Source organism: Xiphophorus maculatus, chromosome 9 (genome assembly GCF_002775205.1).
Source record: "Xiphophorus maculatus strain JP 163 A chromosome 9, X_maculatus-5.0-male, whole genome shotgun sequence".
Taxonomy (NCBI): Eukaryota; Metazoa; Chordata; class Actinopteri; order Cyprinodontiformes; family Poeciliidae; genus Xiphophorus; species Xiphophorus maculatus.
The window spans coordinates 26,289,592-26,309,954 of NC_036451.1; the positions used below are offsets into that span (position 1 = coordinate 26,289,592).

The 20,363-nt window shown below is 40.8% G+C and overlaps 1 long non-coding RNA gene across 1 annotated transcript in view; it reads right to left on the reverse strand.

Annotated features, from left to right (window-relative positions):
• Positions 1 to 683: 683 nt before the first annotated feature.
• Positions 684 to 20,363, reverse strand: part of LOC102229011 — a 45,146-nt gene continuing 25,466 nt past the window's right edge. The window contains exons 6-7 of the long non-coding RNA XR_002753309.1: positions 6,994 to 7,068; positions 684 to 1,204 (exon numbers count right to left, since the gene is read on the reverse strand). This is a non-coding gene — a long non-coding RNA (uncharacterized LOC102229011). The remainder of the gene's footprint in view (positions 1,205 to 6,993; positions 7,069 to 20,363) is intronic.

A 20,363-nucleotide genomic window follows, 5' to 3' on the forward strand; every position in this document is an offset into this window, starting at 1 on the left:
AACGGTGTTTTAATGAAGACCCTAATCACTACAGCTGCACATCAGAAAAAAAGAACCTACACTGTAATACTATTCAGTATTATTTGAGATTAATCCACATTTTTTCTCTCTTTCATCTCTTCTTCCATTATCAGCGTGAACTTTAGCTCCTTGACCTGCCATTGAAATCTATAACTCATTTGTACCTGAGTAAAGTCACCAACCTTCTGCAAATGAAATGTAACGACTTTACCAAGTTTGTTTGGAGCTCGTCTGGAGACATAGAAGAAAACAAAAAAACAACTTGTGGCCGCCATTTGTTAGAATCAAATCGTTCTCTTTAAATTGTGGTCACCAGATAACTGGTGGCCATTATGTGTTTAATTCGCTCACTACTTATTATAATTAAGTTGTTCCCACAAAATATTAAGTCGTGACCACGATTTTTTTTTTCTCTCATGTCACCAGTCAGGCTCTGTATGTTTGTGTTGGTTTTGATGTAAATTAATTGTGCTGTGTTTGAGAAGCTTTTTCTTTTTTTTTTTTCTTTAACAATTTATTGACCCCAAATGTGTTTGCTTTGTAATTGTGGGCGGACAGGTTGACCTTCGATGACCTCTGGATACATTTCTTAAGATCTTTAGAATGATTGCGGCACAAAGCAACACTTAACATTTGACCCAAATTTTGTTTAATTTGAAGAACTTCACTTTAAAGGACACTTACAGTTTATCCAACTGGCCAAATATGACACTTACATGCAGAGACTAAATGCACCACTTTTAAAACACAACTGCTTATCAAATGTTTCACAAACACAGCCCCTTACGATCACGGTAGTGATTCCAAATGCTGTGCTCTTCCAGTAGTGACATATTTCTTTTCGCTATCATGTTTAAAAAAAAAAACGCTGCAAAAGAATAAAACCTCCCCAAGCCCCACGGCTCCATTTCAGCTAAAGGCCAAAATAGTAACACTACTTACTCTTCCAGCTGGTGAAGCTTCATATAAATACTAGAAATGGTCACCCCCCCCCTCTACACAGTGTCTTTGTAACATATCAGTTGGCTTCACAGTGCCCCTAATATCTGGGTAAAGTTTCATAAGGGTGCCTTTTTGGCTGCCTGAGCTGAGTGGTCTTAGCTGCCTGTGATAGGCCTGTGTGCCGAGCAGGTTCTGGAGATAGCGGCTCTCTGGTGGCGCGGCTTCCCTCTCAGGTCCCTCCCTGGCAGAAAGCAAAAGAAAGGGAATAAAGAGGGGCTGGGAGAGAAAGGAAGGAGGCAGGAGGGAATTGACACAGAGCTTGGCGAGGAGCCAGAGCCGGCCTCCTCGCGTCTAATGTACGAACGGGGATTTATTTAAACAGTGAGAAGAGAGGACAGCTTCACAGTGCCAGATTAATTCCACTTTTTATTCAGAAAATAAAAGAGACTTTGAATTATTAAGAGATAGCAGGATTAGAGGCCTCTCTTTCCAACCCCAATCTACGCTCCTTTTAATTTCCACTTTATTAGAATTCTTTTTGAAGTATTTTAACGTGGACAAAAGGAGAAGAAGAGAGAGAAAGCGGAAAATATTAAATATCAGTTAAACTGCATTAAACATAAGCCCAAGCCTCGTTTTTTTCTCTCTCTCTCTCCCTCTCTCTCTCTCTCTCTACAGTCATATTGATCCCGCTCTTTCACTTCTCAATTATCAACTTTTATTGTAGGTTCAGCCAAGTGCAGAGGCCGATTTTTGAAATGAAAACGGCTTCTATCTTCTATTCATCCTCGGGGCTGCGGGGCTGCGGTGGGCTTTCTCACCCTCTCTCTTCACATCACTTCCTTAAACCCCACTCAAAACGTGTCAGCGAGGGCGACTGCGTTGTGCCCCGAGGAGGAGGGGAGCGGGGTGTGCCGGTTCTCACGTCTCCATAGCTCAGGTCAGCGTGGAATCAACGGTATCAACAGGCACAGAAGGAAGGAAAAAAAAAAAGGAATCCAAACGCAGCTACTTTTTCCCTACTATAATGCTAAGCAAACCACTATTTACCTAATATGCACTTCATGCTATATTTGCTTCTTAGCTCTTCATCGAGGGAACAGCTCGCCCTCACATTACCGGGAGAGCCGAGCCGTACGGTATTGTGCCCTCTACAAATCTCAGCAGCCATAGGAATTTGATTGTGCCGGAGGATTCTCTCTGTCAGACAACCGGTCCATAATCTCTGGCAATTCTTTGTGCTGGAGGATTACCGCTGAAAGTGTTACCACATATTTACAACTACTCCACCAACTCTCAACAGGCTCTCCTGCACGCGACACCCCTCAGCCGCGGCTAAGCCGAGGTTAACGTTGGTAAATCAAGCTGAGATTTAGGACATCTCCTCCTGAATCTAAGCGCCGCGCTATATCTGCGCAAATATTAAAGCACAGGGCTGCTTGCTTTTCACTATTGAGGTTTTTTTTTTTTTTTAGCTCCGATTTACCATAGAGGATTACCTGTGTTTATGAAAAGTGGTGTTGTTGTTGTTGGTGGTGGGTGTTAGGCAGGAGATTCCCATGGTATACACGCCGCCGCTATAGCAGTGGAGACAGCATCAAGCTATCTGTATGTCCGTGTGATTGATATGTTGGAGCTCCAGTGTTAGGTGTTTGCAAAGCACCTTAAATATCCAGAGGTTATGTGAAACTAGTTGGTGACCTAAAATAATTCTGGCCTACCTAGCTAGCTGAGGATAACTATAGCATTTTGGGATAATTATTATCATTTAAGCTATTTCTCTGTTAACAAAAGTAATAATTTGCCTTTTTTCCACATAAATCTCAAATAACTTTGGCGCATGCCTTGGAAAGCCACTGCTATTTTCATTTTTATGCAAAGAGTTAAAAATACAAACTCTTTCTAAATGCAGAAACAGTTAATTGCATAACTGTGTAAAAGTAATAACACCAGTTTGACTACTGGTTAGCAGTGCCACCTTAAGTAAGAGTGATGAGTGTTGCTAATTTGCAGTTTGTCAGCTGACCAGCAGTGCTCAGCAACAGAGATATTAAGGTCCTAATAACAAAAGTTTAAACTGTACAAACAGGATGACAGAAACTTTCTGCGGTTTTTTAAAACCTTTCTGTTGCTTGATAACTGGCAACGGCTCCTGCCAACTGAGTACACATCTGTTAGTGTGTAAAGCACTTGACACCGTCTTCCCAAGGGATACATCAGTCGCCCCGCGGTAAATACGGAGCCATTCATGTGAAAACGATCGCACTTTAATTAACAACGCAGGTTTACACAAGAGTAAATGGATATGAGCGGAGCCGGCTTTTTTATTTTTAACCCCTCAAGTTATATTGATATTTGGAAGTAATATTAATGAAAGTCATAAAAAAAAGTCTAACCTGGATCTTAAACGATGTTGACTCTGATTGACTTTATTGGCTACAAACGGAAAAAAGCAAAGCGAGGGTCAAGAGGCCAGTTCAGCCATCTCCCTTTTTAGCATCTGTGTCTTATCTCTCCATCGGGGCCCAAGTGTTTCATTCAAAGTCTCACCAGATAGGCCGTGTGTCTGGCTGTTGTTATTGAAATAAACTGGGCTGGCGTTGCCACCCCGGACTAGCCCCCTCATACCCCTTTCCAGTCTTGCCCCCTGTCTGTTTTGAACAAGTGTATCTTCAGAAACACGCCAGCTTGTTATGGTAATGACCTGCATATCCCCCTTCACCGCCTCCGCCTCCATTCTGCGTGTGCCGTGGGGGTGAGGCCTTGCTTTTTTGGGGGGGTGGGGGAGAGTAGGAGGGGTCAACCAACACACAATGTCCCAGGGCATGGCTTGTTGTGTCAGAACAAGGGGTTGAAATACTCTTGAAATACTCTGAAAAGACGTCCCGTCAAATACACATGTAAAGCATGTTCATTGTTTCCTTTGAAAAGCAACCCTGAAAATGTGATTTCTAGCAACTTTCTGTATTGAAAAAGTAGAGAAGGAATTTTTTATTTTTTTTTTGTAGTTGCTCGAACACGCACAGACACGTGCACAAGCCAAACTATTATGTCAGCCAGACTCCTGGCATATGTGAGATCTTATTTCTATCATTACAAAAATGCTGGGCACAAACTGACAAGCATAACCTAAGCACTAAATGGAAATCATCCAATATCTGATGCTAACAACAGCCAACAGTAGGGGGCTGGGAGTAGGGGGGGGTGGAAAGTGTTGCTTCTTTGACATGAGAAATCCCTGGCAAATAATCCGCCGGAATGTCGACTGGATGGGTTCGGGAGGGAGGCAGTGTGCGACTGGAAATATTCCTCTGTCCTGCTCGCACCAGAGCGGCGGCTATAATTAAAATAGCGATGAATTCGGCCCCTGGACAGGAAGCTCTTTAAAAGGCAATTGTCAGGGGTATGGGGGGGCCAGATAGCTTGAGAAGAATTGTTGGGCAAAGAGAAAATAAACGGAGAACAATGTCGAAAGTCGGCGTTGAAAGAACGGCGATAAGGATCGTCTATTTAAACAAACCTAATGCTTGACTGCTTGTTGTGAGCTACATTTCATACATAAAATATGTTCTGTCACTGATATCGGCCCTTATCTGCGGGGGAGAGAGGCAGACGAAATTTGCAGCCTGTGTGCGAGCAATGGGGCTGTTTGTGGAGAGTGATAGAGGCCCAGAGCTGGAGATGCACGGCAGATAGCATCTGTCTGTCTGTCAGGCGTGCAGGCGGGCTGGAGCGGTGAGGGGAACGCACAGGAGACAGAGACGGAGGAGGGTTGGTGGGGAGGCAGAGAGGATGGGGTGCACCCGGTGGTGGGCAAACGGACCAAAAAGGCCCTGCCTCCCGAGGAAATAGGTGACTCCCAACACACCCCGGCCACCTCCCACACCCCGTCAAATGCCAGTTGACTTGTAGGGACGCTCCCCAGTGGGCCGCGGCAACAATAGAGAGAGGAGGGTAAGCAAGCTGCCAACACACCATTGGAGCGGCCACCGCTGTGTGTGTGGACTGCTTGAGTCGCGGAGGTTGCGGGATAAACAAGAGACCCGGAAAGCGATCGTCTTTGGCCATTTGGCTCAGATCCAATCGTAGCTTTTACCCCTTTATCACAATAACCCTCCCCTCATTATGTGGGTGACCTTGGTGTTAGTGGAGTGCTTGTGATGAATTAGCCTGGTGAACTGAGAATAGGCCGGCGCAGCAAAGTCAAGGCTGCGGCGGCCCTGAGGCAGATACTGGTAGCCGGGAGGACGTTGCAGATTAAAGAGGCGAGGAGGTCGGCTGATTTCCTGAACGCAACAGAAAAGAAACAAAAAACTGGAGGAATATTCTATTTGTTCTTCTTTAGAGAATGAATCACACACTTTGCTACACATATTTAGATGCATCAGTTAGTATTAAGCAACACTAAGGCATTGAAGGGGCAGTTTTATGTGTTTTAAAATGACGCCTGGGGCCATTTTGTAGCGCAATCAAGTAACTGTTAGCTTCAGTTGTTATAAAAAGCCTTTATATATCAAATATGACTTAAAAGATTCAACAACGCCTTGAAATTTTACGTCTGTGTCTTTAAGAAGCTCCAGCTCTTTCTGAAACTCCGCCCTCAGGAAGTCACCACAACATGGCTCCTCCATTAACCCTTCAACAACGTTTTTACTGGCGTTGCACTGAGACACAGCTCTTTGATTGTTATTTTGAACTTTAGGTATTGACTCAAACGGTGAGTTCAGAGTTTTGAAGTGATGTTCTGTGAAGTTAAAATTAGTAGGCGCATGTCGTATTGCAGCACAGTTGTAGATGCATCAGTTAGCGAAGTGAAAAAACTCCTGAAACCACTGGATGTGTTAGAGGACTTAGAGAAAATGTTCACATCAGGAAGAAACATTGCTAACTGAATGTCTGCAAGTGCACTGTTGTTAAGTTTTTTTCAGCTAACATCTGCCATGTCCCTGTTGACATCATGTGGTACCTGGTGTATCGGCCGACCACAGCAGGTGATCATGAGTCTGCCTTAAACCACACCACTTGGAGAATGTTGCACAGGTGAAGCTGTTGCAAAATCTAAAAGTTTATTCCACTATTGGTGGCCTTTTAGAAGGTCATGACTGATCAGACAGATTGATTCAGCCGACAAGTTTAGCCTTAGCATTATGAAGGTTGCTATAGCAAAGCTTTCTTGTGAAATTATTTGATAGCCATATTATAGAGACGGTAGCTATTAATTGTTTACTTAATATTTTAATAAATGCGACACACAGCATCTACATTGTTGCTTTTCCGTTTTAAATAAGGCAATTAGATCACATTAAATATTTTGGTTCTACATTTTGGTATATAAACTATGATACTGCAACAAAAAAAAGTATTTTTACTAGGAGTGCACAACATGTCAGCACTAACATCGGATTGGCCATATCAGCTTTGGGTCAATATGAACAACCAATATTTTTATCCATCTGTTTCTGTTTTTTTTTCAAAACGCTAGTTAAAATTTAACATTATTGTCAAATATCTTTTACATAAATATTAATATCGGCCCAAATTTTCATATTGGCACATCCCTAATTTTTGCTTTACGTTTTAACAATGTAAATATCCCATTCTGGCCCGTGCACTGTGCATCATTGTTTGCACTGCATGCACTTTATGAAGGTATGTAAGTGTAAGCATTTTAAATGCTAAGATTTCCCTACCTGGGCTGCATAAACCGGGCCGGGATATTTAAACAGGATTATCCGTCAGAATGAGGTCTGAGATGCAAGATGCTGCCGTGCTGAAAAATTCCATTTGTCAGATCACTGGCTTTCATGAATACTTAAGAATGGAAGCGGGGCGGGCGGGTGAAATATCAACTGCTGAGTATCCCAGACTAATTACACTTGTAGAACACAGCAAAGCATATAAAAATGAATATATATGCTCAATTTAAAGAGAAAAAAAAAGACGCTTAAAATTCAAAAATGGCAATAGCTTTGGAGGATTGTAGCTACTCATGCTAACCACAGAGGTGAATGACGGAGCAGGAGGGATTACCAGACGGGGGCCCGTTGCAGATGATTGACCTGAAGATGAACATTTCTGCTCTTCTTTTCACACATTTCCACCCAACTGTCAACAGAACAGAGCAGAAAAATGAGTGAGCTCACAGTTTACTCAGAGAAGGTGTGACACAAAGATGCATGCAAAAAATTACAATGCACTTCTTCCTGCAGCTGCTTGCATACCATACTGGTCAAATATATAATGGGGATTGGATCATCTGAAATAAAAATACCATAAAATTGTGTAATTTCACATTGTTTACACCAAAACTTAAAGCAGAATGTATTCTGTGACGCAGTTGTATCAGGCCTAATGCTGCCCGAAGAATTATAGCCATGTTTTTTGTATCACTGAATATATTTATTTCTTTATTTGAATTTTGATATTTACCGATAGCTGACACATTTTGTGTGTGAGGCCCCATTTAGTTAGTATCAGCAACAGTCCCGTTTATCTGTAGTACTGGATGTTATATCAGAGCCTGTGTGCAGAAAAAGGAAGATATCCTCAGAACTGGCAGCATATGAGGTGATATGAAAGATCCACACTTTCACATGACACCATTGTTTGAGGTTTTTCTCCGTTTCCCTGAGTTAGGCTAAAGTTCCACATCTTGGGACTGCAGGTTGCATCGATACGCCTGATTGATCAGCTCATCTCGTGTCCGCAGGGATTACCTTCAAACAACTGTGAGATCTGGGAAAACACAGAAACGGACCACCTTTAACGCCTCGCCACAGCTGACAGCCTGAACCAAAATCCCCAAGTTTGCTCCACTCAGCCGGACCGATAAAGCTGCTGCCGTCCACTGAGGTAACTTTACTATAGTAATACAGCAGCTGTACTGCTGAAAGAACAGCAACAGAATTAACAACGGTCTGTTGTAAAGGTGTAGAAACTTAATGTACAGTAACATAATGTTTTGTCCCTTTGATAACATTTTCGGTCTGAGCGGGCTGAAATAGCTAAGACCAGCGAAAACGGGGATCTGTTCCTCTGCTCTGAATGTTTCTTTATGTTTGAACCGTCACTTTAGGCAAATATTTTGAATAAACACCCTTTTTTTTAATCAGCAGCATTCAAGTGCGTACCACACAAAATGTTCCTAAATATTGAGGACCAGCCTATGAATCTTCTAAACACCCCCAATCAGACCAATAGTTTGTGCCATATTTTAGAAATTAAGTGTTTCTTCTCAAGACTCATGTATTAATGTTCAGAGCTGCTTATCATGCACAGCTCTAGCCGAGAAACATGAAAGGCTCTAGAGCTGCTCCTCCACACATCAGTAGCATTGATTAGACCTTGCAGTGACATTCGTACATTTTATAGAACTTGACTAAACTTCAACAGAGAGAAAAAAAACCCTTTAAGATTATTCCGATCAGATATGACAGTAATGCAAACAACTGGCCTATAAAATCAATAGCATACATAAGCTTTGGTGAGTAATTATTCCAGTGATTGGTATTGATCAGTGGTGTGGTGTGGCTGTGTCAAGTTCCCAGTTTATTGATAAACCAGTACAGATACACCTGACTGTGTGTGTGTGTGTGTGTGTGTGTGTGTGTGTGTGTGTGTGTGTGTGCGTGTGTGTGTGTGTGTGTATGTTTGCTAAGCTATTCCATTTAGAACCTTCTCTGGTATGTTCTCTAACCTTCTGACGGCTGTTGGGCGTCTGCTTGGAGAGAGTCTCCAAGCAGTAACATAAAGCAGGTAGCAGCCATGCAGATGTTTCTACTGAAGAAAAATAGCAGAAATTATGAGAGAAAACAAAATATTTCCAGTGTATGAATTGGAATTGCTCTTGTAATAAAAGCGTACAGGATCATCCCAACTTTCCATCCTCTACAATAATTCTCCACTAGTTTCCAGTTGGTACACCAAAAGGAGGAGATTCTGGGATCAGTAAGACAAGTGAGTGATGTATAGTTTTTCCCTGAGACAGATCGTCTGGAAGGTTGCAGAGATTAGTTACATCTGGGGCTTTTAAGAATGCTGCAAATTGTGGCCTCTCTTTAACGCGGCCGATAAGGCTTTAAATGAAGGGAGCCGCCTTATCTGCCCCGCTGCTACCCATAAATCACAACCGCCTCGCCTCCTCTCCTGCACCCCTGGTGGTTTCTATCTGCATCCCGGGGCTGGCCGAGATCCCGCCATCACCGCCGCTACCACCAGCACATTGCACAATAATCACGCTATTTGCCTCCTAATTCACCCGCTGCAAGACAGTGCATAAGACGCGCTCTTCCATTATGTCTCACACTCGTTTCTGCCTCGCTTTTAGTCTCTTCTCCTCTGCCTCTCGCCTTGGCGTACTCACAAGTCTTCAAACGGAGGAGTCATTCTTCCCGCGAGCGCTATCAGACTTTAATCCACGGAAAAAAACACCGACACTTCACCACCGGCAGGAATGAATAGGGCGAGGAAACAGCCTTTAATGGGATATTGTTCTTCCTTTGTCTCATTCAGACCAAAAGGAAATAGAGTGGATAGCATAAACTTTAATGAGCTTGTGTAACAGACTCACTTAATTCTTTGGCTTCTCATGCAATTAGACAGCAGTGAGAGGGATTTTTGTTGTGCTTCCATAACAGTGTGATTTGCTTGTTCAAAGGAGTATGTGATAGAAATATTAACAATCAAGACTGATTTATATATATATATATATATATATATTATCCAGATAGGAGAGAAAAACAGCCAAACTTTTGTGGCGACCACTGTAGGGTATACATGTGAAATAACACTTTGATAATTGAAACTGCTTTAGATTTTACCATACACAAAAGTGTTTATATTCATGGATATCAAAAATATATGCTGAAATTAAATTAATTCTAATGTCCTGAGGATACCATCGAAATATGTGTAGAGATCTCTTGCAACAGACATTCACTGCTGTTATGTAGGTTTTATAGCAGTAGTTGTTTTGTAGCTAGAACAGTGTTGGCCTCCAGCCTGTAAAGATATTAAACTAAATTCAGATGATTTTTTTTTCTCTCCTCCAGGGGGTCTTTTGTGGGCTCTAGTGTCCCTTATAGGACAGTAGGCTGACAGGAAAGGGGGAAGGAACAGGAGGGAAGACATGCGGCAAATATCGTCGGGTCCGGGAGTCGAACCCGCGACGGCCGCGTCGAGGACCCAAGGCCTCCAAACATGGGTCGCGCTATCCCCCACGCCACCACGGCATGCCCTAAGTTCAGATGATTAATGAGAGAAAACAGAGATGTACTTTTTTCCTGGGGATCACTTCTAAGCCATGCTGAGCTAGAGGCACTGCTACCTGAACTTATATCACCAAGTCCTGACACATTTGTTGCATTTTTAAATGCAACAAAATGCAACAAATGCAACAAAAAGCAATCCATAATCTTCCGATCACCGTCGAAGACCATCCTAATCAAAAACGAAGAAAAAAAAAATCCAACTTAGCTGCGGGAGAGAAAAATAGCAAAAGCAACCGTTAGAACAAAGCTGTCAAACATTGACAGTTGCGGGCTCGACACACAAGGATTGAAGCGAAAAGGGAAGGTTACGGCACTCTGGGGGACCCAACACATGGGGAATCGAAGCAGCAGCGGCGGCAAATTCTCAACTTTCTTGTTGTGTCACTATTCCACATTTGCACGTCTACGTGTACGAGCTCAAAATTTCACTCGCACAAAATATAAGAGGCTCGTCGCCTGAATGAGGCACAGACGTCTCCTCTGATGGCTGATAGATGATAAGTACTAACACAAACTGTTTACATCTGTCGTTTATCGCTTGGACGAGCTTATTCACATGTGATTTTAATTTAATTTCTTATTTAATGTGTGTTTTTGACATCAGCAGAATATCGACAGAGTTATACACATTTGTAATGTAAGTGCAGCTAGTGGGAAATAATTGTCATTATTGTTTTTTGTACCATTCCTAATCAGAAACCAAAAACTTTTTGGTGAAATGAGTATAACATCAAATCTCATAAACAGTCATTTTGTTCCTAGTTGTATATAGAAACTAAACCCAACAAGATCCAAGTAATGTTCATGAACGTAAGCCAAAATACATTTGTTTCCAAATGATTATTTATCATATATTACTACTTAGCTAAATAGCGTAAATGTTTTAGCTTCTGGACTAAAAATGCACAGATCTAGAAAATGAGTTCATCCTAATTACTGAGCAAGTACTCTCTCTCTCTCTCTCTCTCTCTCTCTCTCTCTCTCTCTCTTTCACACACACATACACCCCCACAGTCTGCTGTGTGTGCGCTTATCAGGAGGTACCTGTGTGGCAGGTGATAGAGGTGAAAGTGGAGGCGGCTTTACGTGGCAGCAGCACGACTGATGGAGCAGCTAAGCCTAAGGAGGAGCTGAAGGCGTGGGCCTGGCCTGCGTTGTGTTACTACAGCCCTAACTGGAGACAGATTAAGGACTGTGCATTTATCTTTGCTTGTAAATGAGTGACTGGCCAGTGTTGTTACTGCCAGGCCAGGGTATTGGAACAAGAGGCTTAAGATGCTATCAGAGAATGCAGTGCCTGCAGGCTCTCTGAAGATTATAAGGCGTGGAGAAAAAAAAAAAAAAAGACAGTGGGAGAAGTGTTGACAAACAACCAGGGGTTATTAAGCATTAATTATATGCTAAGTAAACGCTTGCTCTGACCCATTAACACAAAGCTTTTGAGACCGTAGGGGTTCGGCGTTCCTTTATCAAGGTCAGAAGTCATCAGTTCGGTTTGATTGGCTCCAAGCCGCTGTGTTAGACAGACAATGAGTATCAGGGTCTTCTGCTGTTCCTCCTGCATGTACAGCTGAGAAAAGTCAACAAACGACTCTGAGATTTTGCTGATATAATGATAGAATCTGTCCACGCTATCCCATGTTATGGGTTGTACAACAACATGTGTAACAGAGTCAGAATGAAAGACTGTTTTCCCTTCTTAGATCAGAGTTCCATTTCAAATTGTGTTTGTGAAAGCAGCTTTTAGAAATGTGAACCACTCAGATGTGGAAGGGAATTCACCCAGTCGCTGTAAGTGACTAAAGCTTGCATGTTGTATTTCTATTGTGACATAATGTTTGATCATAACTCTGGAATACCTCACACCCAGCACCCAGGAATCACTGCTGCTACATTTCAAAAAATGACGTAATGACATTGCTCATTCTACACTTTGCAGACATTCTGTCTGCACTGATGAAAATCTGTTTACCTCAGCATGGGCTCCCCCCATTTAACCAACTTTATAATCAGTTCAGCTAATAGTTATTTGACCACTTGCACACACTCAGAGACTGTATGGAGGACTGAACCATGTTAGTCCTTCATGATCAAGGCATCATTAAAAGGGAAGAAAAAAAGTGACTTCATGGCAAAGATAAAATGTCATGACACATATAATTGTTAAATTTATATCTTTTACCTTAATAAATACACACTAACACAAACTGGAGAGATTTTCTAGCATCACACAGAGACCATGCTTTGTTGAAAATACATCTGAACAAGCTCTAAATCATCCATAAAATTGGATGGATTTGGTCTGAAAGTGAACGTTTTTGCTGTGACTGTAGACGTATGTTAAGTGTTGACTTGTTTGATCCGACATTGATAAGACGAGGAAAGGAGAAGACGAATTAGCTGGACTGTGGACCTCCTGATTAATTAAGCAACAACGTCATTAGATAAGATCCAGGATACCTTATAACTTTTCATGTATACCAGTCTTTGTTTTATTGCTATTGTTATTATATTGATGATTAATCCCTATTTTAATGGACTGCACAATAGTTAACATCATTGCTGTGCAGCAAGAAGGTTCAAGGTTGAAATCCAAGCCAGAACTCTTTCTGCGCTGAGTTTGCATGTTCTTCCAATAAATGCATGAGTTTTCTCCAGGTTCTCCGGCTTCCTCTCATAATCCAGAGGATGACTGTTGACACAACACTTGAATCTCAAGCAGTCGATGATGATGCTGAACTGGTTTTCAGCTTTCTTGGTGCAGCGCCACCACAAGGGGAGAAGGAGAACAAGCTCTTGAAAGGGTTTGGCAGGTCTGACAGAGTGCGTTGTGAAAGCGAACCGCGCCAACTGAAAATGTAACAAATGTTGCAATTTTGGTCCCCAAACGAACAGAATCTATTGGACACTCTATGGAGTCTTTCTCTCCTGTTGGAGGATCGCAAGACTGGAACCGATATCGTCCCTCCAGTTAGACCTGACTCTGCCCTGGGATCTTTTATGAGGGGTCATTACCAGAAAACCTGATGAGACCCCAGAATAACTTCAACGGAATGTGGAGAAGCATTGGACTAAACTTGTTCTTGACGAAACCCATACCTGGTTCTTAAAGCCTGCGTGTTAAATCATTAGAATCCATTCTTGCATTGATTTGGTCTTGAGTGCTTCAGATGGCGTTTCCATAACAAAAATTTTTTCCATGGTCTTTAGCACAAAACATTACAAATGTGCACACTCTCCTCTGAGTGAGGGTAGGGATCACTACTGGATCAGTTTGTTTTTTTTGCCTTGGCAGGGTGTCAGCATGCTTTGTCTGTTCAATAGCAAGCAGAGATTAGTAGTTCATTGGAAGGCACAACAGATTAGGTCAAGTCAATAGACTGAATAGGAGCTCTCTCTAAATCTTGTGACACCTATAGAGATTCAAGCATTCACTAAAATGTGGGTAAGATCGGTAGTTTTCTTTTAGCATGCTAAACCTTAGCATCCAACATCCCACAAAACTTTGACTTCTTGGGTTGGTTATCTTAGTGGTTCCGACATGATTTACATTTTATGGAAAATGATCTTCCCGTGAAAACTGCAAGACACTTCACTGACTGAGAAATTAGAGGGTCTTTTACTCCACTTGTCCAATTTAATCACACTTGTGACTCATCTTAGCTGCAGTGCCAGGAAGTCATGAGTCACTTTGAGCACCACGGCGCCAGTGACACCTTGACACCTGCTTCTCCCTGCGCCTGGCAGATAAATAAAAGTATTTTTTTCCCCCCCTCCCTTCGGTGTCAGATCCACTGTGAACTAAAGCCACCAAGAGCCTTTCAGGGAGCAGTGAGAATGGAGATTACCAACAAAATCTCCTGTATCCATACTATGCAACCCCCAGCTTGCACAGGCACTTACAAATTGGTGTTTGGAATATAATTAGCTTTACTTTCAAGGATTACACTGCCTGCTACAAAGCCGGAACTGCATATTTTTCAAGGCTTGAGGGTTGAAGACGGCAGCCAGTAATACCGCAAGATCAAACTTTGTGTTATTTTAACATTATGGAAAGAAAAGTTAGACTAGTTGGGGAACCATAGGGATAAATGTAATCATTTAAGATGTGTTCCAGAAGGATTTAACCTGTTTTTTTGATTTTCTTCTGTACCATGACAGTTTGGAAAATGTAAATACTAAAGCGACTTGCAAAAAAGTAGTTTATAGGGGCAATGTCGTGTGTTTCTCAGGCATATGGTGTCATTTTATAACACAATCAAATAACTATGTTACCTTCAATTGTTAAAATATGACTTAAAAGAAATTGGACTTGGTAATTTAGCAACTTGAAATTGGGCCTCTGTCTCTTTAAGAAACTCCTGCTCTTCCTGAAACTCCGCCTTCAGGAAGTCATCACAACATTGTTACCTTTAGTTGTTCCCAGCTGAATGGTTGCCACGGGAGATTAAAGGATTTCTCAAACATGCATGAAAGAATCAAGGCAACACTCCAGGTATGTTTTTGATGAGGGAATAACATTATAACTAAATAAGAATGGAGATACCGTACTTTATTGATACAAACATAATGACAGGAAATGATCTATTCATCTGTCTTCTACAGTTGCTCAATCCTTCCGAGTCACAGAGTGACTGATGGATACAGCCCATTCAAGCTAACTGCTACTATTTCCATCTCCATGTTACGTGACGCTGTAATCCTAAATGTAGTTTTATGTCCTTACGCCTGACAAAAATGGCAAAAAAAAAAAAAAAAAAAAAAAAAACGGAACTGAAAACAGTATGTTAGGTTATTTTGAGAGTCTCTCAAACTTCTGGGAGTTTGTGAGTCAGCAGCAGAAAGGATTTGATTTTGTCATGCCAACGACGTTGGTTGGTGAGACGTTAACAGGATTTCTCGTCTCATCAACTGGAGTTGTGTGCAGCTAAACAGACAGTTTGAAACGCTGCTGAACAAATGTCACTTTGGTAAATGTTGCTTTAAAAAAACAACAACAAACAGTCATCAAAATATATGTATTCAGAAGTTACTTTTCATTAAATGCCACTTCTGCGACTTTGAAAAGGTGAAAGGGAAGCCATGATCTAACAGAAGCAGTTTGGATTCGATTTCAATTGAAGTCCACAAAATTATGTTAAACGAGAGCAGCAAAATGAGGCGAGTGTTTATGTAGCGACTAGATGTCAAGGCCACCTACTTTCAATTCATTCAATGTATTTTATGCAGGTTGCGGCAGATAGAAAACATGTTTATTCACAGTTTATTCATCAGGTGAAGAATAAAAAACAAAGTTAGCTAAATGAGGAAGCGGCCTCCTACTTATTTTATAATAATCTACCTTTTTTTAAGGTTCCTTCTCCTTTCTATTACATGTTATGTATTTAAGTGTTCTCCTTTTCTGAATTATTTTGATGTGCTCAGTGTTCTTTTTGCAGTCTTACTTGATCCCTTTAAAGTCTGTTTATAAAAATACTATACAAATAAAATGTATTACTATTATTATTATTATTACCTTGAAATGTAGTGGAATTAATTGATCTAATCGTCAGCTAACTTTCTAAATGATTCCGTTGTGTTTACCTGATCTCTGCAGATTTCTATTCATTTTGTTTTTACCTCTGTAATTCTTGCTGTTCAAAAGAAGTTTACATTCTAATGGTTGGAGTTAGGATATTCACATGAAGTGTAGAAAACTGGCTTTGTGATGCCACTTTGAATACAGACGACTTGTTTATTGCATGTTTATCTTGTAAAGATGAACAACATGGACGAATGACCCCAGCATGACCTTCAGTAAGTCGAGCCAGACTGCAGCAAGTATTGCTAGCTTCCTCAGGTAGACGCATATTAGTTGCACATAACTATATTTCAGTCTGTTCACATGTTGTTTTTTAAGTTTGGACGTTTTACTTTTTGTTCTATCATTTTGGCTTATTTTCCGTTACAGTGACATCGGTCCTCAGTTTGCGTGTGATTAAATTTAGAGCTGATGATGATGATTGGAAGATTTTTCTTAAGCTTCTACATTTCAATCTGGTTTGTATCTAAAATATATGATCTTTTATATTTTACGAGTCAAAAACTACAAATTGTTACTTTCCTAAGTTGTTGGGTTTTTTTTTTTTGTTTTTTTGCCAAAACTGATTTTTATTTGTTTACTTATTTTTTGCCTAAATCAATCTTTGGAAAGAAACAGGTGTTAATTTTATTTTTGAATTTTATTTTATTTATTTATTTTTTTTACAAAATTACTTTCAGCTAGAAATGACTTTAGCCATTATTTTAGAAAGGTGACAAAATGTTTCCTAGTTGCTCACAGATGACTCTATGCATTCCATGCATGATCATTTTACAGTTGTATAAATTAGAAAAAAAGATATATATATTTTTTTCATTCAAACCACAAAAAGAAATGTCCAATTTGCTTCAGTTCCCTTCAGGCTAAATCTCAAAATGAAACTTGGGAGCCTCATATTTTCCTTCTATTTTCAGACAATGACCTACAAACAGACATTCAAACAGACTTGCAGCTGTGCCGAGGTCACGAGGGAGGCACGCCGACAATGAGCGAGCGACGGGGCAGGCCGTGTGCGTTCTGTACGTCCGCCATGACACAAGCTGACCTCCAGCTCTGGCTAAGGACTTGGAGAATAAGGATCCAAGAGATGAAAGACGCGGCGGATGTAAAACCCGGGGCTTTTGGACATTCTGAACAAGATTATGTTTGCCCTTCTCTCCGTGCCCTCCTCTCTGCACCGTACTTCAAATGCTCCTGCAGGAGACTGTGGAATGTGCTTCACTTGTTAACTTTACTGCCGCTACTCCTTCAGAGAGGTCAAAAACTCAGAGAATGGGCGGCGGCGGCGGCGGCGGCGGCGGCGGCGCAGCCTGCTTGTGAATGAACGGGGGACGACACTGGGAGATTTTGACATTTTCATACCGGGTCACAGGCAAGCAGGCGAACGTGGGAGCCGAATGCCGTGGTGTGGTGTCAGGCCCGTCGAATCCAAGAGCAAGGACTTCCTCACACACTCACAGGTCACACAGGGAGGAGGAAACATTAGTGGCTCTGCAAACTGTCCCTTCGACAGACCACAATGCTTCAGGGCCACGAGTCACCGTTTTGTCGTTGGTTCTTTCACTGTGATGTGAAGCACTAACTAACTAACTAACTAACTAACTAACTAACTAACTAACTAACTAACTAACTAACTAACTAACTAACTAACTAACTAACTAACTAGCACCACTGACCATAGATCTGTATTTAAAACAAGCTATGTAAAAGATCTAATATGTTATATTTACATATTTGTAACAATTTAGCTCGACTTAAAAACAAATATTATTCCGTCCACAGACATCTTCAGGGCTTTTTTTCTTTTTAACCATGCTTCAATTTTTCAAATCATCATAAAAAATTGAATATTATGCAAGGATGATTCAATTAAATTTAATTTTATCAAGTACAGAACTGTAATGGATGCTGTGATGAAAACAAAGCATCCATTTAGTGTGAAGGTTTAACCTTAGTGCAAAACATGAAAAGTAGTTTTCAAGCGACAATTTATTCCATTAAGGGAAGAAGGTTACACATTCCGACCTGGCTGGATATGTAAAACGTTTTTACATATCACCACCAACATGGCGTCACTACTAATAACTGGTAGTGACACTCTGAAACAGCCATCATGCGTTTGCAATAAGAGTCTTTTAGGGCAACATTTGTTCCATTTTCAGCTGATGTGGTTCTCTTTCATACTGCACTGTGTGAAACCAACCTGCCTGTTCAACCCCTCGCCTGTGGTGGAGCTGCAACAGGAACCACAGAAGAAATTGACACAAAAACCTCAGAGGAAGACACTGAGCGCATCCTCCATCTTCACAAAACGTAAATACAACAGGAGTGGTGTGAGTTTTTAGCATTTCTCTTTTGTCTTTGGCAAACGACCACAAGCCATTTGTCCCTCTTGCACTAGACTAGTGTGTTTGTTTTGGTTGCATTTACCCAGAATGCCCTGCGCTGTAGTCCACTTCCTGCTGGTGGAGCAGCCTCCACTCTGTTTGATGCTCACGTATTGCATTCAAAAAGCACCAGAGTTCATTTTAACCGAACTGATACCTCGGTCTGTAGGTGGACCAGAGTTCGATTCATTCACACCTTCCCAAACGAAGAGGACTTTCTACACAAACGAATCAGAGTTCAATTAAAGCGGATTAAACAGAGCCGGTGTGAATGAGCCCTTCCATCAATAAAAAGGGATATCAAACCACTCTTCCTTGCAGAATTGTTTTAATTCCATAGCCTATCAATAGAATTTACATTCAGACTTTGACTATGCCACTCCAATTTCCTGTGTTGTTTTTTTTTTTTTAGTCATTCAGAATGGGACTTGCTGGTGAGCTTTAAATTGTCGTGTTGTTTGAAACTTTGGGTCAAAAGTAAAAAAGAAACTTTTGGATCAGTCCAACCCAACATTAAAGCTTTATTATGCTTTGCAAGGAAAACAATTGGTAGCGCACCACTTCATACTGCGATGCAGAGTATTAATAACCACAGACTGTTAACAGAAGTAAATTTTTAAGACGTAAACAAAACTACTTTTTTTGTGTTTGGTTTAGATTAATGACATTTCTAAGAGATTTTAAATTACGTTGGGATCATAACAGAGCAGCGCAGCATTAAAAAAAAATGATGAGCTGCTCTTTTAAAATCTACTTTAAGCAAAACATAACCAAAAACTGCAGTACTTCATCTCATGCACATACAAACCACTGACAGAAAGCACAGGGTGAGATTTATGTCCTTTAGATGAATTTCTGTGCTTTGTTTGGACCGGACTGATGGGGAGCTGAACAGTGAAATACTGCCTGGTTCTGAATAAACATGAGCAGTGTCTCACTGGGTCATTCTGTGGCTATAAAACCAGGTCAGACAATTTAACATCATGTCAACCAGGGTTGAAATGATATTATTTACCCAACCAATAGCCAGTATTTAGTAAAATAAACCTTCTAATGATATTTTCTGTTCTAAGTGTTCATCCATCCTCATACCTTTGGTAAAAACAAATGACTCGGTGGTTACATTTTCACTTTTGTTTCCCTTTAACCTCTGAAAACTTAAAATAAGCAATGTTATTATTATTATTATTATTATTATTATTATTATTATTATTATTATTATTATTATTATTATTATTATTATTATTAATAATAATTTCCTCCCAACCTTCTGCAACCTTCAGTAGCAACATTTCCCTCTCCCTGTTTTTTTTTTTTTTTTTTTTGTCAAAGCAACATGAAACAAACCAGAGAGCAAGCAATTTTATTGTTCAGTGGTATCTTTAATTGTGATGATAAAGGATTATGTAGATTTCCGTAAGCCTCCCTGACAAGACATATTTCAAAGTGAATAGGCCACAGAACAGGAATATGTGTCAGCGGTGGAGGTTTAGCGGAACGTCTCCTCAATAATAGGGTAATCCTGGAGTCTAGGGATCCCTCATTTAGCCTCTCAGCCGACGGATGATGTGCACTGGTCTCCAGTTAGAGCTCATGGTGTCTTACAAGACAAAGAAAAAGACTTAGACTGTGTCTAAATGTCATAAAGACATTCCTTTTATCTTAATTACTCTGTCCACTATTAAAGAGTAATAACACTAAAAGCGTCCATAAACCGCCTTTTGATGCACGCAAAAACTTAGAAGTGATCCACACAATGCACGGTGTGAACCCAGATCATTTAAAATCACATCTTATTATTTTCTCACTGTCTGTTAATAAATCAGATTGAACGTTTCAGGCTTAGAAGTACCAAAATGTATTTCTCTTGGCGAAATGTCAGAATAATTAGTTTTGTTTTATTGACTTGCTCTATGGCCAGAAGTTTGCACACGCTAAGATTAGATGCCTTTAAGCAATGTGTGAATGATAATGGTAGATGAAGTGAATCTAATGACCGGTGTCAGATTTGGAGGAAATAGATAAGCGCAAAGTACCAGCTGTGAAGTACGGGGGAGGCGGCATCATGCTGTGTTGGTGTTTTGCTGCTGGATGAATTGGTGAGCTTTACAAAGCCGATAGTTTTGTGTCTGTATGGGCCGAGCTGTAGATGTAGGTCAAACA